Source organism: Hyla sarda, chromosome 1 (assembly GCF_029499605.1).
Source record: "Hyla sarda isolate aHylSar1 chromosome 1, aHylSar1.hap1, whole genome shotgun sequence".
Classification (NCBI taxonomy): domain Eukaryota; kingdom Metazoa; phylum Chordata; class Amphibia; order Anura; family Hylidae; genus Hyla; species Hyla sarda.
In genome coordinates this window covers 64,892,694-64,906,253 of record NC_079189.1, presented here as the reverse complement: position 1 = coordinate 64,906,253, position 13,560 = coordinate 64,892,694, and the positions used below count along the sequence as shown (strand labels likewise).

Genomic DNA, 13,560 nt, shown 5'->3' with positions numbered 1-13,560 from the left:
GGCGCTCCTTCTGTTCTGAGACCTGTAGACACTTTACATCCACATATGGGGCGTTTTCTTAATCGGGCGAAATTGGGCTTCAAATGTTGCGGTCCATTCTCTCCTATTACACAATGTGAAAATGAAAAATTTGGAGCAACACCATCATTTTAGTGTTAAAAATCCAAAAAAAAATTCTTGTCCAAGTTTAAGGCAAACCCGTCAAACACCTGTAAGATGTTAAGGCTCACTGTACCCCTTGTTACATTCCTTGAGGGGTGTAGTTTCCCAAATAGTGTGCCATGTGTTGTTTTTTTTTGCAGTTCTGGCACCCTGAGGACTTGATAAATGCAACATGCTCCTCAAAAACAATTTCAGCACAATTCTCTTTGGAAAAAAGCAAAATTTTGTTCCTTCTCTTCTGAACATTGTAGTGTGCCAACAGAGCACTTCACGTCTACATATGGGGTTTAAAATGTTGGAGGGCATTTTCTCCTATTACCCCTTGTGAAAAAGAAAAATTTGGGGTAACAGCAGCATTTTAGTGTTAAAGATAAAAATTTTAATTTTCACGTCCAACTTTAAAGCAAAGTCGTCAAACACCTGTGAGGTGTTAAGGCTCACTATACCCCTTGTTACATTCCTTGAGGGGTGTAGTTTCCAAAATAGCATGTCGTGTGTTTTTTTTTTTTGCTGTTCTGGCACCATGGGGGCTTCCTAAATGCAACCTGGCCCCCTAAAAACCATGACAGCAAAATTCGCTCTCCATAATCCCACAGTTGCTCTTTCCTTCTGGAGCCATGTTGAGAGCCCGCAGAGCACTTTGTCAACATATGAGGTATTTCCATACTCGAGAGAAATTGGGCTACAAATGTTGGAGGGCTATTTCTCCAAATACCACTTTTAAAAATGAAAAAAAAATGGGTCTGAAAGAACATGTTAGTGTAAAGAATGCAGATTTTGTTTTTTCCCCTCTACTTTGCTGCTATTCCTGTGAAACACCTGAAGGATTAACAAACTTTTTGAATGTCATTTTGAATACTTTGAGAGGTGCAGTTTTTATAATGTGGTCATTTATGAGGTATTTCTCACAGAAAGGCCCCTCAAATCCACTTCAAACTGAAAAATTCAGGTTTTTAATTTTTGGTTAAAATTTAGAAAATTGCTGCTCTGAAGCCCTCTAATGTCCTCAAAAAGTAAAAACATGTCAACTTTATGATGCCAACATAAAGTAGACATATTAGCCCTCATTTACTAAGGTAATCCCGTCACATTTTGTGGGGTTGTGCGACTAAAATTGTGTCGCACAGCTCGTGCGACACTTTATGCGACACATTTTACCGACATGAACCAGCATTTCTCCAAGTGGTTTTAAAACCCAACAAAAGGGGTGTGGTTTTTGAAAAACGGGGCATGTTCCCGACAAATTTAAAAAATCACTCCGAGTGTGTGAGAAAATACACATAAAAACATGTGAGTTTGTTGAAACCAAAACCCTACACCTTTGAGCAGTCGGTAAAGTAATTAGAATGGAGTGTTTATGCTGAAAACCTTTTTATAGACCTTTGCATATTATATAAGCCAATTTTTTGGAAATGTATTTAATTATATCTGTTAATTACCTATTTTTATTACTTATATAACCTTTATAATTAAAATTTGTACATAACACATCACTATTAGGATTATATTTATTGTAATCTAATATTATTTTTTTTAATGTTTGTTCAATTACAATTAAACAGGTTTCAGGGTATATTACAACCAATAATAAGTTTATCAAGGCAGCCCCAACCATTAAAAAGTAAATAAAAAATACTGATCAATCATGGCCATTCCCTTTCACATAATTTAGCATGCAACACAAATTTCCACCCGTGCGACACAAAATGAAATTGGCAAATTTTCCACCGCAGCACAAACTCCTAGCGGGAAACTCACTGTAAACCCCCGCCAGTGCGAATGTACACTAAAAACACTACACTACACTAACACATAATAAAGGGTAAAACACTACATATCTATCCCCTGCAGTTTCTCCAAAACGGAGCCTCCAGCTGTTGCAAAACAACAACAACTTCCAGCATTTCCAGATAGCCACTGACTGTCCAGGCATGCTGGGAGTTTATCAACAGCTGGAGGCACCCTGTTTGGGAATCACTGGCATAGAATACCCCTATGTCCACCCTTATTCAATCTAATTTAGTCTTCAAAAAAAGACCCCCAAAATTTGTAACCCCATTTCTTCTGAGTAAGAACATACCCCATATGTGGATGTAAAGTGGTCTGCTGGTGCACTACAATACTCAGAAGAGAAGGAGCGCCATTGTGCTTTTGGAGAGAAAATTTGTCCGGAATTTAAGGCCATGTGTGTTTACAAAGCCCCCATAGTGCCAGAACAATGGACCCCTCCGTACCGTAATGTAATAAGGGGTACAGTGAGCATTTACACCCCACAGGTGTCTGACAGATTTTTGGAACAGTGGTCCGTGAAAATGAAAAATGTAATTTTTCATTTGCACAGCCCACTGTTCCAAAAATCTGTCAAACGCCAGTGGGGTGTAAATGCTCACTGCACCCCTTATTAAATTCTGTGAGGTGTGTAGTTTCCAAAATGGGGTGCACTTGACATTCACATATGGGGTATTTCCATACTAAGAAGAAATTGGGTTACAAATTTTGGGGGGCATTTTGTCCTATTACCCCTTGTAAAAATGTAAAATTTGGGGAAAAAATGCATTTTAGTGAAACTTTTTTTTTTTCATTTACACATTTGTCAAACACCTGTGGTGTGTTAAGGCTCACTGTACCCCTTATTACGTTCCTTGAGGGGCGTAGTTTCCAAAATAGTATGCCATATGTTTATTTTTATTTTTTTTGCAGTTCTGGCCCCATAGGGGGTTCCTAAATGCGACATGCCCCCCAAAACACATTTCAGCAAAATTTGCTTTCCAAAAGCCAAATGTGACTCCTTCTCTTCTGAGCATTGTAGTTCGCCCGCAGAGCATTTTACATCCTAACATGGGGTATTTCTATACTCAGAAGAGATGGGATTACAAATTTTTGGGGGGAATTTTCTCCCATTACCCTTTGCAAAAATGGTAAATTTGAGGGGAAAAACTGCACTTTAGTGAAAAAAAAATTTAATTTACACATCCGACTTTAACGAAAAGTTGTCAAACACCGGTGGGGTGTTAAGGCTCACTGGACCCCATGTTACGTGCCATGAAGGGGTGTAGTTTCCAAAATAGTATGCCTTGTGGGAGGGGGTTGCTGTTCAAGCACAATAGGGGCTTCCTAAATGCGACATACCCCCCAAAAACCATTTCAGCAAAACTCACTCTCTGAGCACTTCACATACACATATGAGGTATTTCCTTACTCGAGAGAAATTGGGTCACAAATTTTGGGGGGCTTTTTTTCCTATTACCCCTTGTAAAAATAAAAAAAACTGGGTCTACAAGAACATGTGAGTATACAAAATGAAGATTTTGAATTTTCTCCTTCATTTTGCTGCTATTCATATGAAACACCTAAAGGGTTAACTTTCTGAATGTCATTTTGAATACTTTGAGGGGTGCAGTTTCTATAATGGGGTCATTTATGGGGTATATCTAATAAGAAGACCCTTCAAATGCACTTCAAAACTGAACTGATCCCTGAAAAATTCTGATTTAGAAAATTTCGAGAAAAATTTGAAAATTGATGCTGAACTTTGAAGCCCTCTGGTGTCTTCCAAAAGTAAAAACATGTCAACTTTATGATGAAAATTTAAAGTAGACATACTGTATATGTGAATCAATATATCATTTATTTGGAATGTCTATTTTCCTTACAAGCAGAGAGCTTCAAAGTTAGAAAAACTTTTCGAAATTTTTGAATTTTTCACCAAGAAATGATGCAAGTATCAACGAAAAATAACCACTATGTTAAAGTAGAATATGTCACAAAAAAACGTACTCGGAATCAAATTCGTAAGTAAAAGCCTCCCAGAGTTATTAATGCTTAAAGTGACAGTGGTCAGATGTGCAAAAAATGCTCTGGTCCTTAAATGGTCACTCTCATAAAAAATGTTTTTGCTATTGCACTCTTTATGGTAAATAAAAAATATTTCTAATTTACTTTGATTTAAAATGTTTTAATTTTTTTAATGTTTCATTTGTGCTTAATGGACACCCTCCCCCCCCTCAGCACTCCAGGCTGCACTTCCTGTGTTTAGGCTTTGGTCCAAAGTCTGTGAAAATGTGCTCTTGAGCTTTTTATGCACAAATAAAATATTTTTAAACAAAGTTTATTAGAAATATTTTTTATTTACCATAAGGAGTACAATAGCAAGAATTTGTTTTAATGAGAGTTACCATTTAGGGTGAAAATGGGCTTGGTCCTTAAGGGGTTAAAGGGGTACTCCAGTGGAAAACTTGATTTTTATTTTTTTTTTAAATCAACTGGTGCCAGAAAGTTAAACAGATTTGTAAATTCTGTATGGAGCAGAAGACGTCAGCTCACCCAATTCTTTTATTATCCTATTAAAAAATTGTAATCCTTCCAGTATTTATCAGCTGCTGTATACTACAGAGGAAATTCTTTTATTTTTGGATTTATTTTCTGTCACGACCACAGTGCTCTCTGCTGACACCTCTGTCCATTTTAGGAACTGTCCAGAACAGCATTTGTTTGCTATGGGGATTTTCCACTGCTCTGGACAGTTCCTTACATGGACAGAGGTGTCACCAGAGAGCACTGTGGTTGTGACAGAAAAGAAATCCAAAATTAAAAGAATTTCCTCTGTAGTATATACAGCTGCTAATAAGTACTGGAAGGATTAAGATTTTTTTAATTCAAGTAATTTACAAATCTGTTTAATTTTCTGGCATCAGTTAATAAAAAATAAAAAAAAAAGTTTTCCACCAGAGTACCACTTTAACTCCTTAACCCCTTAAGGACTCAGCCCATTTGGGCCTTAAGGACTCAAACAATTTTATTTTGAAGTTTTTGTTTTTTCCTCCTTGTCTTCTAAAGATCATAACTCTCTTATATTTTCATCCACAGACTAGTATGAGGGCTTGTTTTTTGCACAACCACTTGATCTGCTCGATCTCAGACTAGAGCAGAAGACCCGTGGAACTCAGCGGAGGCAGGTGAGGGGACCTCCGTCTGCCGTTCTGGATGATCGGATCTCCGCGATCCGGAGCCGTGATCTGTATTGATCACGGTATGTGAGGGGTTAATGGCGGACATCCGCACGATCGCGGATGTCCGCCATTACCGGCAGGTTTCTGGCTGCTCCAATACTTGCGGCTAGGACGTAAATGTATGTCCTGGTGCGTTAAGTACCACTGCACCAGGACGTACATTTACGTCCTGCGTCGTTAAGGGGTTAAGGACTGAACCCTTTTTCACCTTAAGGACTGAGCCCTTTTTTGCAATTCTGACCACTGTCACTTTATACAGTAATAACTCTGGGATGCTTTTATCATTTATTCTGATTCCGAGAAAGTTTTTTCGGGACATATTCTACTTTAACATAGTGGTAAATTTTCATTGTTACTTGCATCCTTTCTTGGTGAATTCTTCTGAGTATGGAAATACCCCATGTGTGGACGTCAAGTGCTCTGCTGGCAAACTACAATGCTCAGAAGAGAAGGAGCCACATTTGGCTTTTGGAAAGCAAATTTTGCTGAAATGGTTTTTGGGGGGCATGTTGCATTTCGAAAGCCCCCATGGTGCCAACACAGAAAAAAAAAATAACCACATGGCACACTATTTTGGAACTACACCCCTCGAGGAATGTAACAAGGGGTACAGTGAGCCTTAGCCCCCCACACCCATCGGATGTGTAAATAAAAAGAATAATTTTTTCACAATTTTTTTTTTTTTTGCCAAATTTTACATTTTTACAAGAGGTAATAGAGAAAATGCCCCCCAAAATTTGTAACCCCATTTCTTCTGAGTATGGAAATACCCCCTGTGTGGACGTCAAGTGCTCTGCTGCCGCACTACAATGCTCAGAAGAGAAGGAGCACCATTGGGCTTTTGGAGAGAGAATTTGTTTGGAATGGAAGTCATGAGCATTTACAAAGCCCACATGGTGACAGAACAGTGGAAACCCCCACATGTGACCCAATTTTGGAAACTACACCCCTCACAGAATTTAATATGATGTGGAGTGGGCATTTACACCCCACTGTGGTTTGACAGATCTTTGGAACAATGGGCTGTGCAAATAAAAAATTTCATTTTTCATTTTCACGGACCACTGTTCCAAAAATCTGTCAGACACCTGTGGGGCGTAAATGCCCACTGCACCCCTTATTACATTCCAAGTGGAGTGTAGTTTCCAAAATGGGGTCACATGTGGGGGGGGGGTGCATTGTTCTTGCACTATGGGGGCTTTGTAAACACACATGGCCTTTAATTCCAGAGAAATTTTCTCTTCAAAAGCCCAATGGCTTTTGAAGAGAAAATTGAGCATTGTAGTTCACCCGCAGAGCACTTTACATCCACATATGGGGTATGTTCTTACTCAGAAGAAATTGGGTTACAAATTTTAGGGGGCTTTTTTCTCCCTATTTTCACTTGTTAAAATGAACAATTTAGGGTAATACCAGCATTTTAGTAAAAAAATTATATTTTACTTTTTCCCCCACCCAACTTTAACAAAAAATCGTCAAACACCTGTGGGGTGTTAAGGCACACTATACCCCTTGTTACTTTCCGTGAGGGGTGTAGTTTCCAAAATAGCATGTCGTGTGTTTTTTTTTTTTGCTGTTCTGGCACCATGGGGGCTTCCTAAATGCAACCTGGCCCCTTAAAATCCATGACAGCAAAATTCGCTCTCCATAATCCCACAGTTGCTCTTTCCTTCTGGAGCCATGTTGAGAGCCCGCAGAGCACTTTGTCAACATATGAGGTATTTCCATACTCGAGAGAAATTGGGCTACAAATGTTGGAGGGCTATTTCTCCAAATACCACTTTTAAAAATGAAAAAAAAAATGGGTCTGAAAGAACATGTTAGTGTAAAGAATGCAGATTTTGTTTTTTCCCCTCTACTTTGCTGCTATTCCTGTGAAACACCTGAAGGATTAACAAACTTTTTGAATGTCATTTTGAATACTTTGAGAGGTGCAGTTTTTATAATGTGGTCATTTATGAGGTATTTCTCACAGAAAGGCCCCTCAAATCCACTTCAAACTGAAAAATTCAGGTTTTTAATTTTTGGTTAAAATTTAGAAAATTGCTGCTCTGAAGCCCTCTAATGTCCTCAAAAAGTAAAAACATGTCAACTTTATGATGCCAACATAAAGTAGACATATTAGCCCTCATTTACTAAGGTAATCCCGTCACTTTTTGTGGGGTTGTGCGACTAAAATTGTGTCGCACAGCTCGTGCGACACTTTATGCGACACATTAAAAATCGTCAAACACCTGTGGGGTGTTAAGGCACACTATACCCCTTGTTACTTTCCGTGAGGGGTGTAGTTTCCAAAATGGGGTCACACATGGGTATTTATTTTTTTTGCGTTTATATCAGAACCACTGCAAAAATCAGCCACTCCTGTGCAAATCACCAATTTTGGCCTCAAATGTATATAGTGCGCTCTCACTCCTGAGCCTTCTTGTGCGTCCGCAGAGCATTTCACGCCTACATATGGGGTATTTCTGTACTCAGGAGAAATTGATAGGCAGCCCGGCCCTAAATGCCAGCAACAAAGGATGATAAATATACAGGGGCAGTACACCCTCTTAACAGTATATGAATAAAATGGGATATGCTAAATAAAGTGCCTTGTGCCAGTATAATAGAGAAAGCAGTAATACAATGGAAACTATACACAAGGCAAGCCAATATACAAACCTATTGGTATTCACAAGAGATCACAGTGCAGAGACCAGGATGATGGCATGTCAGCTTCTCTTTTTGGGTGTATGAGGTCAATGGTGGCAAAGTCGCATGTGACTTTCAACCTACGACAAAAAATTCATAAAAGGTGAACTATTGATTCAAGTAATAAATCTTTACTGATATTAATTGTTCACATAAATAACACGTGTCCACAGTCCATGGAAACCGAAGTCATCCACCAACTGAGGGCTGGATTCCAAACCACACAAATAAAAAATCTAAATTACAGGAGGAACCAATATACGTAAATTTCGTCACTGCAACTCGTTATGTGCATCTGCAGTGTGTATCACCCCCATGTGCCTGAGTGTATATCGCCCCCATGTGACTGTATCCACTCCTGACAATGTCTGGGCATGTTCCTGATTTTAAGGTGCCCTCCTTCTTTATTGCATCTGCAGTCCTCTCCCCTTCTATGTTCCTCTAACTACGTTTCCCTAGCTCTCCATTACTATACTTCCACCCTGCCTATTCCCTTTTCACAGCACTCCTACCAGTTCTTCCACCCATAGCTGCTTCCGAACATTGCTCTACAGAGCAAAACAGTCTGCAGCACCTGCTGTATTAATTTCCTGCCTGCTCCTCAGCTATGGCATTGTTCAGCACAAGGTAAGGTGCTGTAAACACACCTTATTCTTACATAATTGCCCCAATAAGAACACATATGTATATATGTATATGACTAGGAGATGGAGATGTAAGCTGTAGGGTTGGTTAGAGGAGTTGACATTGCTCAGGAGGCAGGGCTAGAGCTTAAAGGGGTACTCCACACCTAGGCATCTTATCCCCTATCCAAAGGATAGGGGATAAGATGTCAGTTCGCCGCGGTCCCGCTGCTGGGGAGCCCCGGGATTGCCGCTGCGACACTGTGCTATCATTACTGCACAGAGCAAGTTCGCTCTGCACGTAATGACGGGCAATACAGGGGCCGGAGCATCGTTACGTCGTGTCTCCGCCCCTCGTGACATCACGGCCCGCCCCCCTCAATACAAGTCTATGGGAGGGGGCGTGGCGTCATTACGCCCCCTGCCATAGACTTGCATTAAGGGGACAGGCATTGATGTCACGAGGGGCAGAGCCATGACGTCATGGTTCTCCGTCCCCTGTATCGCCCGTCATTACGCACAGAGCAAACTCGCTCTGTGCAGCAATGATAGCGCAGTGCCGCAGCGGCGATCTCGGGGCTCCCCAGCAGCGGGACCGCAGCGATCTGACATCTTATCCCTAGGGGATAAGATGTCTAGGGGCGGAGTACCCCTTTAAAGACAAGATCCAGCTAAGCCTCTGGAGATTGCAGAGGATTATGCATCATCATAGAAGAGAAGAAAGAGCCAGGAAGCTGCTGAAACAACTCCACACTGACAATGACTAAACAACTTCCTGTCATTTCAAGCAGAAACATGCTGAAGCTAGAACAATTGGTGACAACACAATATTGTGTACTTATAGGTCTTGAGGGTTTTATTTAAAAACATTTTTGATACTGTAATACCTTAAGGACAAGTGTCTGTACATAGTGGGTTTATAATGCGTAAGTGCACAACCCTCAGTTTTCATTTTTACTAGTATGGGATATTGCTGGGTTAATGGTTCACTGGGGACCAGTCGTTTGGATATTCCCATGAGTCGTACTATGGCCTCTTATAGCCTATTTTCCCTAAACCACTCTTCCCATCACCCATATCCCCTATGTGATTGTTAGGGTATCATAGGGTTCCTTAGGGTCAGGTTCTGGATGGGTTCGCCCTTTTAAGGGTGAGTGCTCTGTGTTAGATAGGCAGGGATTTTTGAGGGACAGGTTTCGGGTGGTGTCATCCTTCTTAGGACGGTAGCCCCGCATTAGATAGGTAGGGATGTTGCATTTATTAGGGGTATGTAGGACTATTTTTCTCATTCATACTGGGTGGTTACCCAGGGCTTTGAATCCTTAGCTATTATTACTGTGTTAATTGCCTCTTAGTTATATGTGCCTTGATGTATTTATTCTTATACAGGGCATGTTATATCTAAATATCTCAGACTTGGACACTATTAAATAGTTTAATGGTATGTGTTGCACCTATCACCTGTACCCCTTTTTTTACCCATATGTTTACTGTCCAATATCTACATTTAATTTTCCCAACCATATCTACCAAATAATCCTTGGCCCCATTACCAGGTAGACCTGTAGGGGAGTGGTTTTTGTTTCATTTTGGCGCCAAGGATGGGGCATTTAAGCAGGGAACCACTGCTCCCACGTGCGGCTACTGGGGATTTGCATCAACAACCGGCCGTGAATGTTCCTGCGTAGAGTATCCTGCTGCCTCATCTCATCACTATAGTAGTGGCACAGGCTCATGGCTATCTAAATGAGTGCTCCTCCAGCAGACTGTGTTTTGTTCTATGTATCTACATTCCATCAAGAGCAAGAATTGCTGGGATATGGTTATCGCTCTCTATATACACACTCCTGATGGACCCTGTATATTGTTAGGGGGAAACGCTTTGGGTTGTTGTTTAGTCACAATTCTAAGGATCGTGTTTTTGCTCTTGACGTTTAGCCATTGGCATCTAACTAACCGCTAAATATCTTAGTAGGTTCCTGCCAATACATCTGTATGTTAAGACATAAAAGGGGCAACTTAATTTATCTTGTTATTTTTGTCTTGCTTAAACATGGATTTGCATGCATTTTGTAACCTAAGGGTTTATTCTTTCATATCACCACTGGTTAGCGATAATTATCTTTTAGCTATTGGTAATTAAAAGTAAAGTTTATAGTAATACCATTTCTTCCGTCTGTGATAGGAATTTTTAAGAGCATTACGTTCGGTCTCTACAGCATCATAGAGCCTGATGTCTGTGATATGTAATGAAGTGAATTTACTATATTGTTAGGTGTGGGCCAAAATACAATTACATAGATGTGCTTTCATTCTTTGAAAAGACTCTCGTTCCAAATACATTTAACAGTATAAGTCTGCCCCCTACTGTTCATTAGTGTATATACTATAAATATATATATATATATATATATATTTATATACACATACGTACAGCGCTCCCTCAAGTTACAATATTAATTGGTTCCAGGACGACCATTGTATGTTCAAACCATTGTATGTTATGAACATAACTCTATGGGAACCTGGTAATTGGTTCTGAAGTCCCCAAAATGTCATCCAAAAGTAGGAAAAAGTGAGAATTAAAGGAAAAAAATTGATAACTAATAGAAATAAAGCAAGTCCTTACATATAAAAGTAAGAAAGATCAGCTGGAAGCTGTAAATCATTGTCTATGTAGAGGACAGGAGCTTCTTCAAGGATCCTGTACAGTACACGGAGTGCTGAGCCTCCTGATGTGGGTAAGAGGGAGGAGGTTCAGCAGGCGATTCAGGCAATCTAATCCACCTGCTCTTTTTTCCTTCAGGTTACTAAGGGGGAAGCACAGAGCTGGGGGTATGAAGCAGCACAGACACACAGTGAGTAATTAATTCTTACTGTGTTTTTACTGTATGTGCATTGGTGCAACGGCGCAGACGTGACAGGGAACGACAATGAGCAGTCCATCGGCAGCTGTAACAATCAACACCACAGGGTAGCTGCTAATGGCATCTGACATTGCATCGTAAGTTGATGCTACATTCAACTTACGATGGCTTCTGAGAGTTGTTTGAAGACCCTTATAGTTAAAAAAATCTAAAATTAGAAAATCAGTCATCCAGAAAAATTTAAATTTCCATTTCCAATGGATCTGGTTTATTTACTAGTTACTGTCATCTGCTTAGTACTAGTAGGAAACAAATGCCATAACAGAGAAAGCTAACCTTGGAAATGTCAATGGGCATGTTACAACCTATGATTATCCATAATATTAAAATCATCGGTTTCATATTGATTAGTTCCCCTTTTTGCCACTTCACAAGGCCTTTGGAGGTGTCATGAGGTATCTGTGGTTCTCCCAACTGTATCTAACAATCGCTAAGGGTGTGAAAACCCAGACCCTGACTGACTAAAACTTTTGACTTGTCTGGGCCCAAATTTTTTAAAGGGATCTTTTCCTCTGGCTGATTACCTCTCTCTCTCTGCTATCTGCTCACACTTCCAGGATTGCTGGTGTACAAACTTGTTTATGCAGCCATACACATAGAGACATGGTTAGGAGATGGGAAACTCTTGCTTTAGGTTGACAGTAATGCTTAACTGGACATAGCTTACTGTCCTACTGGTTCTGGCACAGATCTCAAAGCACACTGCTGCTGTGTCTGCTCTCGTCTCCCTTCTCTTACAATAGACCAGTATTAAAGGGGTACTCTGGTGGAAAACTTTTTTTTTTAAATCCACTGGTGCCAGAAAGTTAAACAGATTTGTAAATTACTTCTATTAAAAATTCTTAATCCTTCCAGTACTTAATAGCAGCTGTATACTACAGCTAACACCTCTGCTGACACCTCTGTCCCTTTTAGGAACTGTCCAGAGCAGCATATGTTTGCTATGGGAATTTTCTCCTGCTCTGGACAGTTCCTAAAATGGACAGAGGTGTCAGCAGAGAGAAAATAATTTCCTCTGTAGTATACAGCTGCTAATAAGTACTGGTAGGATTAAGATTTTTTTTAATAGAAGTAATTTACAAATCTGTTTATCTTTCTGGCATCAGGTTTGGATAGGGGATAAGATGTCTAGGGGTGGAGTACCCCTTTAAGCAATGAAATTAGTAGTTTGAAACATACAGGTGTAGGGCCTTCCAATGCTACATAGCGTTAAACCTTGCTGTATAGTGCATTTGCTAATGCTCTTGCACCCAGCCCGGTGAATATGAAGTGACAATCAACGAACACTGAACAATCACCGGAAGCACTGTGGGCCGCACTTTCAATAGAGTTGGCAGCTGCTACAATTGTGATGCAACTTTTTAAATCCCAAACCAACCACAATCACATGTCAAATATAATTGTTCTATGTCAAAGGTGCTCCAAGCCTTTAAAACAACAGTTTTTATATGAGCCATAAATTAAAATTACTTTTACTATAGCCAAAACTGTAACTACTGTAAACTTAAAAAATCATTGATTATAAAATACTCAGAAGCAAAGAAAGGCAGCGTCTATAGTTTTATAGCGTTTTAAATTCTTGTATATTATCCTGTATAAAGCAAAACAGAATGTAAGGAAGTGTATGGGTATGTTCACAGGGCATAATATGTGCAGAATGTCCGCCTTGTAAACACAGGTGGACATTCCCCACATTTGCATGATCCGGTGGGCGCTAGGACCTCTGGGAAGTGCGCAGTCTATGAGATGTATTTTCGAGCTAAATCTGCAGAAAGAATAGACATGTCTATTCTTTCTGCAGATGCCGGAATCAGGATTTTTGGGGCAGAAACCACCTTACATGGATTTAAAAAAGCATTTGAAGTTATCGGTGCAATCACAGTGCTTATATAAAAAAGATATCTTGAATATAAATAAGTTGCAAGTATAACATGGGAAACACTTCACAGAAAATTACAAATAGATAAATTAGACAGCAACTTTTGGGGGATTTTTTTTTTTTTACACAGTACAACTTATATCAGGGGCCTCAAACACAAATTATCTGGGGGCCGCTGGATATAGAGGCTGGGTGAGGCTGGGCCGCATCAAGTATTTCACAAAAAGTAACAAGCATTTCCCCCACATTAGGTAGGCAGCCTAAGT

At 40.0% G+C, this 13,560-nt stretch overlaps 1 long non-coding RNA gene across 1 annotated transcript in view; it reads right to left on the bottom strand.

Moving 5' to 3' along the window:
- Positions 1 to 13,560, bottom strand: part of LOC130355174 (uncharacterized) — a 94,705-nt gene that overhangs the window by 40,027 nt on the left and 41,118 nt on the right. The window contains exon 2 of the long non-coding RNA XR_008888457.1: positions 7,836 to 7,945. This is a non-coding gene — a long non-coding RNA (uncharacterized LOC130355174). The remainder of the gene's footprint in view (positions 1 to 7,835; positions 7,946 to 13,560) is intronic.